We start from the raw sequence: 12485 nt of genomic DNA on the forward strand, positions 1-12485 counted from the left end.
TAATTGAAAATTATATTCAATTCTATTTTACTTCTAATTATATGGCGTGGGGTGGGGTGACGGTGACGGTGACTGGGCTTCCCTACACTTTTTTTTAATATAGATATTTTTTGCCCTCTTTTTCTCCTACCTTCCTACAAAAAGTTAATGAGATACTATAAAAACATCAACTAAAGTTTAAAGAAAACAATAACTATGATCTCTCCATTTTTCCTCCTCCTTATTCAATATCACTCAATCTTTTGCTAACGCCAATGTTGTTAACAATAGCATCCTTTATTGCTTCTGTGTTCATTGAAACCCTTTCATTCTCAAATTCGGACATATAATTTTTAACTTTTTTTCATCATATCTTGCAAAACCATCGAAAATTTTGGGCTCAATAACTGTTTCTCCATACTCGCAAAACCAAAATTGTTATTCTAAGTTGTTGAAATTTGGGGCATAAAAGTCGATGGAGTGGGTTCAGATGCCGATACAGGTGCTAGTTCAACTACTTTCACGATTCGGTTCACCCTATTAAAATTCTGGCTAGATTTGGATCCGGATAAAGAGAGACTCGAGGATGTTGATGGATCAGGCATTACTGGTGAAAATGCTGAAAAAGGCGAAATTCGATTTGGTGGAGCAATGGGCTGATAAAGACATGACTGACGGAATCTAGAAAAGCCCACATTGCTCAAATCAGATCCATATGGACTCAAAGATGTTGAAATTTGGGGCATAAAAGTCAATGGAGTGGATTCAGATGTCGATACAGGTGCCAGTTCAACTACTTTTACGATTCGGTTCACCCTATTAAAATTCTCGCTAGATCTGAATCCGGGTAAAGAGAGACTCGAGGATGTTGATGGATCAGGCATTACTGGTGAAAATGCTGAAAGAGGCGAATTTCGATTTGGTGGAGCAATGGGCTGATAAACACATGACCGATGGAATCTAGAAAAGCTCACATTGCTCAAATCAGATCCATATGGACTCAAAGATGTTGAAATTTGGGGCATAAAAGTCAATGGAGTGGATTCAGATGCCTCTACAGGTGCCAGTTCAACTACCTTCACGATTCGGTTCACCCTATTAAAATTCTCGCTAGATCTAGATCCGGATAAAGAGAGACTCGAGGATGTTGATGGATCAGGCATTACTAGTGAAAATGCTGAAAGAGGCGAAATTCGATTTGGTGGAGCAATGGGCTGATAAAGACATGACTGACGAAATTTAGAAAAACCCACATTGCTCAAATCAGATCCATATGGACTCAAAGATGTTGAAATTTGGGGCATAAAAGTCAATGGAGTGGATTCAGATGCCGATACAGGTGCTAGTTCAACTACTTTCACGATTCGGTTCACCCTATTAAAATTCTGGCTAGATTTGGATCCGGATAAAGAGAGACTCGAGGATGTTGATGGATCAGGCATTACTGGTGAAAATGCTGAAAAAGGCAAAATTCGATTTGGTGGAGCAATGGGCTGATAAAGACATGACTGACGGAATCTAGAAAAGCCCACATTGCTCAAATCAGATCCATATGGACTCAAAGATGTTGAAATTTGGGGCATAAAAGTCAATGGAGTGGATTCAGATGTCGATACAGGTGCCAGTTCAACTACTTTTACGATTCGGTTCACCCTATTAAAATTCTCGCTAGATCTGAATCCGGGTAAAGAGAGACTCGAGGATGTTGATGGATCAGGCATTACTGGTGAAAATGCTGAAAGAGGCGAATTTCGATTTGGTGGAGCAATGGGCTGATAAACACATGACTGATGGAATCTAGAAAAGCTCACATTGCTCAAATCAGATCCATATGGACTATCTGAATTTGAACCCGCCCCTATATTAGACGATTTCTTCAACGGTGGTTGAGAATTTTTGAATGTCAAATCTTCTGACATGGAAGGGTACTTCCGTTTAAGGGTGGCATTCCAATGGTTTTTTATCGTGTTACTGATTCTACCCGATAATAAACGGGCTATCATAGTCCATTGGTTACCAAATTTGGCATGAGCTTTGATAATAGTGTCATCTTCCTCAGGAGTAAAAGGTCGATGCTCCACTTGAGGATTAAGTTGATTACACCATCGCTCCCTGCATGATTTTCCAGATCGATTCGGCATCAATTGGCCAATAAATGACCAGTTCTCTGCTCCATGTTCCTTTACTAGCTTTTGCAATAGCTCATCCTCTTCAGAATTCCATCGACGCTTGATCTGACCTGTTTTCTTCATTGTTTTCACTAAATATAACCAATCGAGTATATGAGAATGGAGCCTTGCGTTTACTTGATAAAGACCTGTGGGGAGAGTGGGATATATATAGTGGGGATGAGAATAGAGGGGACATGAGTGACCAAGTTAATAGGCCGTTATTAAGTATAATGTATCACATTGCTGAAATCTACAGAATTAATTATTTTTTTCCTTTTAGTAGTGTTTGGTGGATTGGATTAGTTGAGATAGGATCGAAGTAATAGTGAAATTTGACTAGCAAGTTATTTTAGGGGGGGGGGAAACAAAATAACATTCAAACTAACCATTTTAACTATAATTATAGTGTACTGATAATTATTTTTAGGGGAAAAAACTTAAGTGTGTTCACATTAAACTAATAAATATAAGAGATTTACTTTGATATACATTTTTATTATTTAATTATTATTGATCAACTATATTCTAAACTTAACTTATCATTTAATATGACAAATTGAGTGATTTATGGGAAGTCTTTCAATCATTAACCATTTAAGAAGTTTGTATAAATTTGAGATAGGAAGTGAAATCTCTATATATATGTATATATATAACAAAGCTAAAATATAGACAATGTGAAGTGACACCTTTTGTAACACCCCAATTTTTTTCCACTAAGATTCGAACCATTCTTCATGTACGTATAAGATCGAACTCGAAGGCTTCAATTTGTATATATGATATATGATTGATTCATAAGTATTTAAAATATTATATGTGATTTAGGGTCATAAGGAATCCCAAAAAAATCAAGCCAAGTCCAAAGAATTCCTTTCGGCTAAGTTTCCGAATGAGTTAGTATAAGGGTCAACTTTAAACGACCATATATCTTAAAATATAACGAACTGGGTGTCCCATAACCTATCAAATTAAAGGTCTTTGAGTCTTCTTTCCAACGCCACTAAGATTGTATTTTTCCGAGTTCGGAGTCAAAAGTTATGCTTGATCGAACAGAGAAGACCTGCAGCGAATTTTGGCCGATTTTCCAGATTTTGTAGGGATATTTTGGTAAAATTACCTAATATCTATATACATAACTGGACGCGTTTTGGATCATAATTTCAGTCTTTTTTCCTCTCCAAACAACCCAAATCTTTATCCCCTTCTCTCTCAAATTATCTCCAATAAATCCTCTCAAACTCAAGGATTCAAGTTTCCCTTTGAAGACCTAACATCAAGGTTTCTTCAAAATCTACACTAAGGTATGTAAGGCTACTAAAAGCATGGATTAAATTCACCATGTGCCCTACATCTTATTTGAGATTGAATTTTCATAAGAATTGGGTTTTCTTGATAGATCTATGTCCTAATGAGTTCATACATCTATTAACTTGATTTTGTTATGTTGATATTGATAAGTTGAGAAATTGATAAATGTTTCATGTTTGATATGAGTTGATTGATATGAGTTGTTATACATATTTTGTTATGTCTAAGAGTTGATTGATATGAGTTGTTAAACATATTTTGTTATATTAGCAATAGATAATTAACTTGCAGTAACTTGGAATCCGTTGGTACGTTACAGTTTAATTCAATTACCAAATGATGGAACATAGAAAGAATACTAAAATATTGGTTAGGATGTTTTCATTAGTTTAACACCTTCACAAATCCAAATTGCTAGAAATAAGATGGGGACAATATTTGATTAACCTTTTAGTTAGCATGAATCCAATTTCTGTGAGTTGATGCCTCAATGGAATTCCATTAGCATCACGAAATTAAATTATATTTAAGAAAAAGTTATATTCCTATTAGTATATTCATATAATACTTCCACTTTGATATATTCTAATAATATAGAAAAAGCTAACTTTATCATTTATTTCCTAATTTTACGTGAAGTATTTGGTTTGGTTTGGGACAACTTGGATAGTTATTAAATAATAATGTTTGGCAAAAGAACACTATGGAAAGACATTCTTTCTAGTCAAAGGTGATGACAGAAAGTAAAGTAAGCAATATTCTTGAGATTGCCTTTAAAATATATATATATATATATATATATATATATATATATATATATATATGATTGGGGTTGATTGGATAATATGATTGGTCAAGAGGCTTGATTTGAGATAGAATTGATGAATTAACAGAGGTCCAAACGAGACTGGTCGATATGATTAGATTGAATTGATTGGATAGAGTTTTATGAGCATTGAGTCTTGGGAGAAGTATCGAGCACCGAATTGGGTAAGAGTAAGTAATAACTCGAATCCAATAACTACGTCGCCAAACGTAGGAAGGAATTGGACCGTTAAAGTCGGATGTTTTCCAAATTACTGTCCTGATATAATAGGACTTGATTGGTTATGAATTTATGATTTGTTGATTCGTTCGTACCCTGGCAAGGTATGAACGGACGTGGCAACAACGTCGGCTTGTTGTACTATCACTGGCTCATAAGTGATGGTTGTCGGATAAGAGAAACTCTCATATAGGTCTTGATAGTACTCTGAGTCGGATTGGGCTGGATTGTATGTTATTGGTCCTGTCTAAATTATATTTTGTTTAGACTCAGAACATCTTGATTGAGTTGTACCTTCTTCTAAGTTGAGATTCTGAGTTGATTTGATCCCACCTTGATGTATGTTTCATTCGGCCATTTTACATACTCGTACATTCCACGTACTGACGCCATTTGGTCTGCATCGTTTCATGATGCAGAGACAGGTACTAGAGATCATCAACAGGCGCATCGTTGAAGATCTATTCACTTCCAGCTAGTTGGTGAGTCCTCCTTATTTTCGGAGGATACCGCAGTTATCTTTTCAGTTTTGAGTTAGTTTTCCTTTATTTTGATTTGTGGTAGCCATGAATTTGTCATTGGCACCTCTTATATTGTTGATAGAGGCTTCATAGACTAGAGTGTGGATGATGTTGAATTGTTTCGTTGTGACTAGTTTTATTTTTTTCTAGTTGTTGAATGGAGATGTGGTTGGCCTTTGGCTTTATTATGAATAGTATTCTTATGATTTGAGTCTTTCGCTAATAGAGTGTAACTGAATGAAAGTGTGATTGGACCAAGTGGTTCGCTTGAAGGCCAGAAATGGTTTTCGAGTGCCGGTCACGTCTAGGGTACCCTCCCGGGGCGTGACACCTTTCTATGGCCTATAAAATTATTTATCTTTTTTCTCCTTTTTTGAACTTTTTCCTTCATTATTTTCATTATTCAATTTTTTTGATAATTAAAAAAATCTTATCATATTTATTACATCTCATCAATAAATAACAATCATCTATGGAATTGTGAATGCTCATTTTCATATTCTATTTCATTATTATTATTATTATTATTATTATTATTATTATTATTATTATTATTATTATTATTATTATTATTATTATTATAATAGTATGTCATTTTTTCCTCTCTTTTTTTTTTGATTTTTTCTCTTCATTGTTTTCGTTGATCATGTGTCTCGTAACCAAAAGACATGATAGATTAGGTGATGTGACAATATGACCACCATTTTGATGAAGATTATAGATATATTTTTTCAGAATTTTTTCAAGTGTACTTATAATAGTCAATCACAAGTTCATCAAGATGATAAAGAAAGTTTGATGATCGTGTAAGATTTATAAGACAGATGGTCAAATTAATTTGGTACAAGTTCATCAAGATGTAGAAGAAAGTTTAATGGTGCTGAAAGATTCATCAAGAGATGATCATATTAGTTTGGAAAAGTAGAAGTTTGAATAATTACAAATATATATATAGATACACTTGTAGCTTATTTTAGTATTTTTTAATTAATTATTTTGCTAAATACGAGATATATACCCTCCAAGAATAAGACTATATTAAAAAGCTTTATATTTTGTGTATCAAGGGTAACAGAAAATTATTTTCAACTTATTATTTTGTTGTTTACATAAAACATATTGTTGTTGAAAATGATATTGTTTCTTGATGCGTTATTTTGAAAAAAAATCATTGACGGTACCACAATTATGATATTAAATAAAGTGAATTTTGTTGTACTGGAGGGTGAAATGATAGTAAGTAGACTTCACAATGAATATGCGGTCAGCCAAATAAGTAGAACCATTATCGAATCTAGATTTATTATTTTATTTGGAGTTGGTTGGTGATGAGACTTAGTGGGTAAGAGACCTCGTAGTGAGTTTCCAATAGGAACAAAATTAATAATTTTTTGTGGTTATATGTTGTAGTTGCCAAACAATAATAGTTATTGTGAAAACATATAATAAAACAGCTGCTATGGATGAAATTATTTACGTAAATTATTTGTAGTCGGGGATGAATCTTAACGATTCACAGAATAATAGATACATCAAGGGGAGTGAGACTTTTATCAATTTGAAAAGATCAACAATGATGATAACCGAATCTATGTTATTAGAAATCCCATGAATTAGGTTCATATGGGTAAAAATAAGTCATTAGTTGGTCAGGTAAGTACTATAAAATTATGTCCATCCTATGATGTGTGAATATAGAGCAACAATCTGCAAGGCAAAGTGAGGCTAATTTAAATTCTTAATCCAAATCATATCTTTTATAGGTGGTGTATTGCTTTGCAAAATACACTTGATGATTGGACCTATACGGGTGTAGGGTGGTGCCGCTTTTATAAAATTATGACAAATTTCTGGAACATTCATGAATACCAGGACACACGCATGTCCTCTTAGCTCAAAACTGCGATAACGGCAAAGATTGTACGACTATGATGTGATAGAATAAGACCCTAAACTTACAAATAAATTATTGGTTCATAGAAGTTCTAAACTTCATCAATTATTCTGTAAGTTCATTCTTATTTTATCTAGGTCTGATTCATAGTCTATACAACACCAGATTCGACGCATTATACTCATATAAGAAAATTCAGCAAAATTCTTTCTTCACTCTATTTCTTAATATTCTTTTGAGATATATGGGGGATTGTTGGAAAATAAAATGTAGTTCTCAAAAGTAAGTATTCAGATATCAGTTTCGACCCATTGATTAGTCTTAAATGACTTCTTAATTAGAAATATTCTCAATTTGACTACCTAATTACTGATACTATTTACTACTTTTGACATATTAAATAGACCTTTATTCTTTAGCCTCTTAGCTTTTCTTTTATTACCTTGATTCATGATTAGCCATTTAATTTTCTTTATAGCTGTTAACGTATATCCGTTTAATGTTGGTGCATGTCTATTATTCTGAAGATGAATAGAGATCTTCTTCATCTATAAATATTCAAGGTCCCTTTCTTTTGTGAAGTACAATAATGAAGAACAAGATCTTCTTCCTATATTACATGATGTTGGGCTTTCATTCTATAAAAATTCTTTGTTAGTTTTTGGCTCCTAATTTTATACTAGAAGAGTTTGTTGAATCCTAAGAAATACATCTATATCGCGGAAGTATTCCTAAGGACAATATAATGTCTTTTGACATCCCTTAAGCTATGAGAATTTTCTACAAGTGTTCGTGGTGAAGTATTTTCCATAAGATTTCCAATACATATACTCGATGCTTGTTGTTCAAATGTATACAGACACATATGGGACAAAGGGCAGAACCAAGACCATATATGTTCTTACTATATGGAAACTACATTGTCCAGAAAAAATTAAATACTCTTATGGATGTAAGACTCCCAACTCAATTGATCTATAAATGAGATAGAACTTGATAATTAAGTCACGGGCAAGAAGAAGAAGTTGATGGCAACCCTAATAAGCCTTTCCACCGTTAGTTTTAGTTAGCTACTAACTTTACCTCCTTTTAGGTTATATTATTCACTCCGTTTTAAAAAATGGCCTAGTTTGACTTGGCACGAAGTTTAAGAAAATAAAGAAAAAAATTCAATTAATCTTGTGGTCCTAATTAAAGTTATATAAAATGTACCAAAATTTCCTTTAATCTTATGATCATAAACATGTCACTTGGAAAGGTGAAATTAAAATTTTGCCAAAAAAGAAAAAGGATCATTCTTTCCGAAAGAAATTAAGAAGAAGAGATTGGCGTTCTTTTTTAAACGAAGTGAGTAACATTTGTTGTCTTTTTAATTATTTATTAAAATAAGTCTTCTAATACATTTTAATGAGGAAATTTCATAAATAGCTAAGAGAAAAAACTTAATTAGGCTTCATATCTACAGTTTGCCTATTATGTTCCATAGCTTTGCTATAGGTATTTCTGTTTGCATATTTCCCGTGCATTTAATAATTTATACAATTCAGCTTTCAAATTTTTTGAGAAAAATGGGTAGTAATTTCAGTTGTGAAAAAGGAAAACAATCTCATAAATCACGGGATTATATTTCATTAGAATTTCATACCAAATATGTCTACCACCAAATTACAAAGAAAGATAAATTTAACTTCCTAAATAAAATGTCACAAAATGACTTTATATATATATATTGATAATTTCATTTATGCATGACAATATTAGAATTTAGCTCATAATATTTATTACGTACTATTTTTCTCTTTTTTGTTTGTTCATTTTTATTTAATAAGGTAGTTCTTCGGATTTTTGTACCTCAAATTTAATAGAAAATATTGTGCAAAGGTACATTATTGTCACATAATTAAATTCGCTTAAATTGAACTATTATAGCATGTTAGTAATTTCATCGGGTGACGGATTAATCTTTGTTATGAAGATTTACTTATTATCACATGATTGTGTAAAATAATTTTACACCTTTTTCCCTTTCATATACAGTGAAAGTGACTTCTTCATATAATTGTTCCTTTCATGCTTTTTCACATAAATGAAAAAAAAACACATAAATGAAGTTTTATTAGTGAGTCGAGGATCTATCAAAAATAATATTTTTATCTTTTCTGGATAGGAGCAAAATCTACATACACACTAATATCCTTCTCAGACATCACCTGCGAAATTACATAATTTATGTGTGTGTTTTTTTCAATTATGTTCTTAGTGCTAATACATACATCTAAGGTTGCAGTGCATGCAATTTGCAACTGCTGCTTTACAGGACCTAATGCATTGTGACACTCCGGAATTTTTTTCGCTAAGATTCTAACATTTCTTCACGTGAGTGTAGACTCGGACCGGAGGACATGAAATTTTTCACATGAGTTAGGATGAGTTCCTAAGTAATTAAAGAGCGTTAGAGGTGATGTGGGGTCATGGAGGACCCCTAGGACCAAGCTAAGTCCAAAAGATTCATCGTGGTTAAGTTTTAGGATGAGTTCGTGTATAGGGTCGACTTATAATGACCCTATCTTTTGAAAGACGACAATCTGGGTGGCCCACGACCTACCAAATTAAAGGTCGTCGAGTCTTCTTTCCAACGCCACTAAGAATGTAATTTTTGGAGTTCAGAGTCAAAAGATATGACGATCCTAAGATGAACTAGCACAGTAGAGATTTTCAGGCCAGGGTTGCAATTGCTAGGAAAACTGGGCTTGGCGCCGCAGTGGCGCGACGCGCCATTATCGCGCCAGAAACATGCCTCAGTAGTTTGGGCTCTGGCGCGGCGCGCCACTAAAAGGTGTGCAGGGTCTTTCAAGCCAATTTCCAGAACCCAGAAAATATTGGCCTTGGCGTTGTAAGGGCGTGACGCGCCACTATCGCGCCAAGAATGTGCCTCAGTAGTTTGGTCCTTGGCGCGGCGCGCCACTACAAGGTGTGCAGGTTTTAGGCGTAATCAGCCTGGCGCTGCAAGGGCGCGATGCGCCACTATCGCGCCAGGTGCATTTTTAGCCTATTTTCAGAACTTTTGAGGAGGGGTAATCTGGGAACTTACCCAAATTATATATGTATCACCCTAGACTATTTTGAGATCATATTTTCATCCCCCACTCTCTCTCTAAAAGCCCTAGGAGCTTCTCTCTCTCTCTTCTTCTTCTTCTCCATTTCCAACAAGAAGGGTCCAAGAGCTTCAAGATTTGAGTTCTCCATTGAAGACCCAACACAAGGTTTCCTTCAAAGTCTTCAAACAAGGTATGTAAGGCTAACCTAAAATATGGATTGAGTTCTTCCATATGCCCATAGATGTGTTGGTTAGGAGTTGTGAAAGAGTTGCACCTTCTAGAAAGGTTTTCTTGAAAGTTTTTCCTAAACTATTGAATGTTTTTAGATACAAATGGTTGATTGATGATTTTAATGACTTGAGTTACTAAATAGTTATTTTTCATATTATTAACTACAAATGTATCTTTGTATATAGATTTATAGGTATTGACGATATTTTTGAGTTGAGTTTTGTTGAGAGTATGGGTTCATGTTTCATTCACATGAACCCAAGATGAGATTTCTTGTCATAAATGTCTTGAGGTTGAGATGGATAGTTGTGTGTATATATGTATTGATTGGAATGAAAAGAATGAATTGGTTAGTTAAGAATGTCCCTTTGCTTCTATAAAATGAACATAGGACTAAAATAAGGATTTTGGAGTAGATGTTTGATGATTGATGTGATGATGATGCTTGACAATGATATGATGATAATGTTTGATGATGATGTAAATGATAATATATGATGATGATGTGATGATGATGTTTTGATGACGATGTGAGTGATAACGTGAATGGTGCTTATTTAATATGTGTAGAATGATTGATGAAGAGGTATATTGATGAGGATGTTATGTGATGAAGTGGATTGGAGTCTAATGTGATTTTGTGGTATGTGATGTGCATAATTTGAGTTGATTGGAGTCTTAGGAATATTTTGAAAATAAACTATCTTTTGAGGAGGAGCTTTAAATAAATTATTTGTGAGCCTTCTTGCATAAACCATTTACACGCTATTTTGAGTCTAAGGAATTATTAGTTTCATCTTTGATTTAGAAAGAAGTTTAAGTATGAGTTGAGTATGAGGAGCCTTTAAATGAGTTGAGTATTTTTACATTAAAGTATCTATTTTGAGTTCGAGTTGAGGGGTTGAAATTATGTTTTAACGTACATAATATTTTCTGCATTCATCGAGTTGAGATTGTACAAGTTTTAAAGAGAAGAGTTTGATGATTTGAGTTGAGTTTTGAAAAGAGTCCAATGAGACTTGCCATTATGACTTATTTGAGTTGAAATGAGAACAGAGTTAATGAGGTGGTAATGTTCCACATGAAACTAGCCGTGAGGGCTTGTTTGAGATGATTAGAGGGAGTCTTATGAGCATGGAGTCATGGGAGGAGTATCGAGCACCGAAGCGGGTGAGAGTATAGTCCATACTCGAACCCCAGAAACTACGTCGCCAACATAGGTAGGGATGGAACCGTTAAAATCGGATGCTTCCCATGGGATCGAACCGTTAAAGTCGGATGTTTCCCATTTTTATTGTCCTGAAATGATAGGACTTGACTAATCGATGGTATCCATGATTAGGGAGGCGTTCATGCCCTGGCAAGGTATGGACGGACGTGGCAACAACGTCTGATTGTTGTACTATCACCGGCTCATAGGTGATGGTTGTCGGATAAGAGAAACTCCCATTTAGGTCTTGATAGTGCTCCGAGTCACTTGAGTTGAGTGGTTTACGGGTTGGTTCTGTCTAAACTAATTCTTGTTAGACTTAGGGCATTTGAGTGAGTTGCTAGATGCTTATGAGTTAGTCCTGTCTAAACTATTTCTTGTTAGACTTAGGACACTTGAGTGAGTTGTTACATATTTATTGAGTTGAGTCCTTTGAGTTGAATTGTAAAGCGTTGCATAATTTAATTTGCATATTTATTGAGTTGAGTCCTTTGAGCTGATTGTTGAGTTGAATGTTGAGTAGATTGTATATGGTCGGATTGGAATAGATGAATTGTGATTGGATTGAATAGAATGGTATGTGACTAGATTGGATTTGATTATTGAGTTGATTGTTGAGTTGAGTGTATATAAATTGGATTGTACATGATTGAAAGGGATCAAATTGTAAATGATTTGATTGAACTGTATTATACATAATTGGATTGGATTGTATGGTATATGATTGGTCTCTGTCCAAACTGTATCCTTACTTTAGATTTACGACGCTTTATTTGAGTCTCTCTTATCTTTCTGATTTGAGATATGTGGACCGATGTTATTCTTCCTCGAGGTATGTTTCATTCTACCATTTTACATACTCGTACATTCCATGTACTGACGTCCATTTGGACCTGCATCGTTTCATGATGCAGAGACAGGTTTAAGAGATCGTCATTAGGAGCACCATTGAGGACCTATACACACTCAGCGTATTGGTGAGTCCTTCCCTACATTCGGAGGACACCGCTTATGTATTCTTGCGT

General features: G+C 34.3%; 1 pseudogene; it reads right to left on the reverse strand.

The window, feature by feature from the left end:
- Positions 1–332: 332 nt before the first annotated feature.
- Positions 333–7469, reverse strand: LOC129895033 (transcription factor MYB44-like; annotated as a pseudogene).
- Between the last annotated feature and the right edge of the window lie 5016 nt (positions 7470–12485).

Source organism: Solanum dulcamara, chromosome 1 (assembly GCF_947179165.1).
Source record: "Solanum dulcamara chromosome 1, daSolDulc1.2, whole genome shotgun sequence".
NCBI classification, from domain to species: domain Eukaryota; kingdom Viridiplantae; phylum Streptophyta; class Magnoliopsida; order Solanales; family Solanaceae; genus Solanum; species Solanum dulcamara.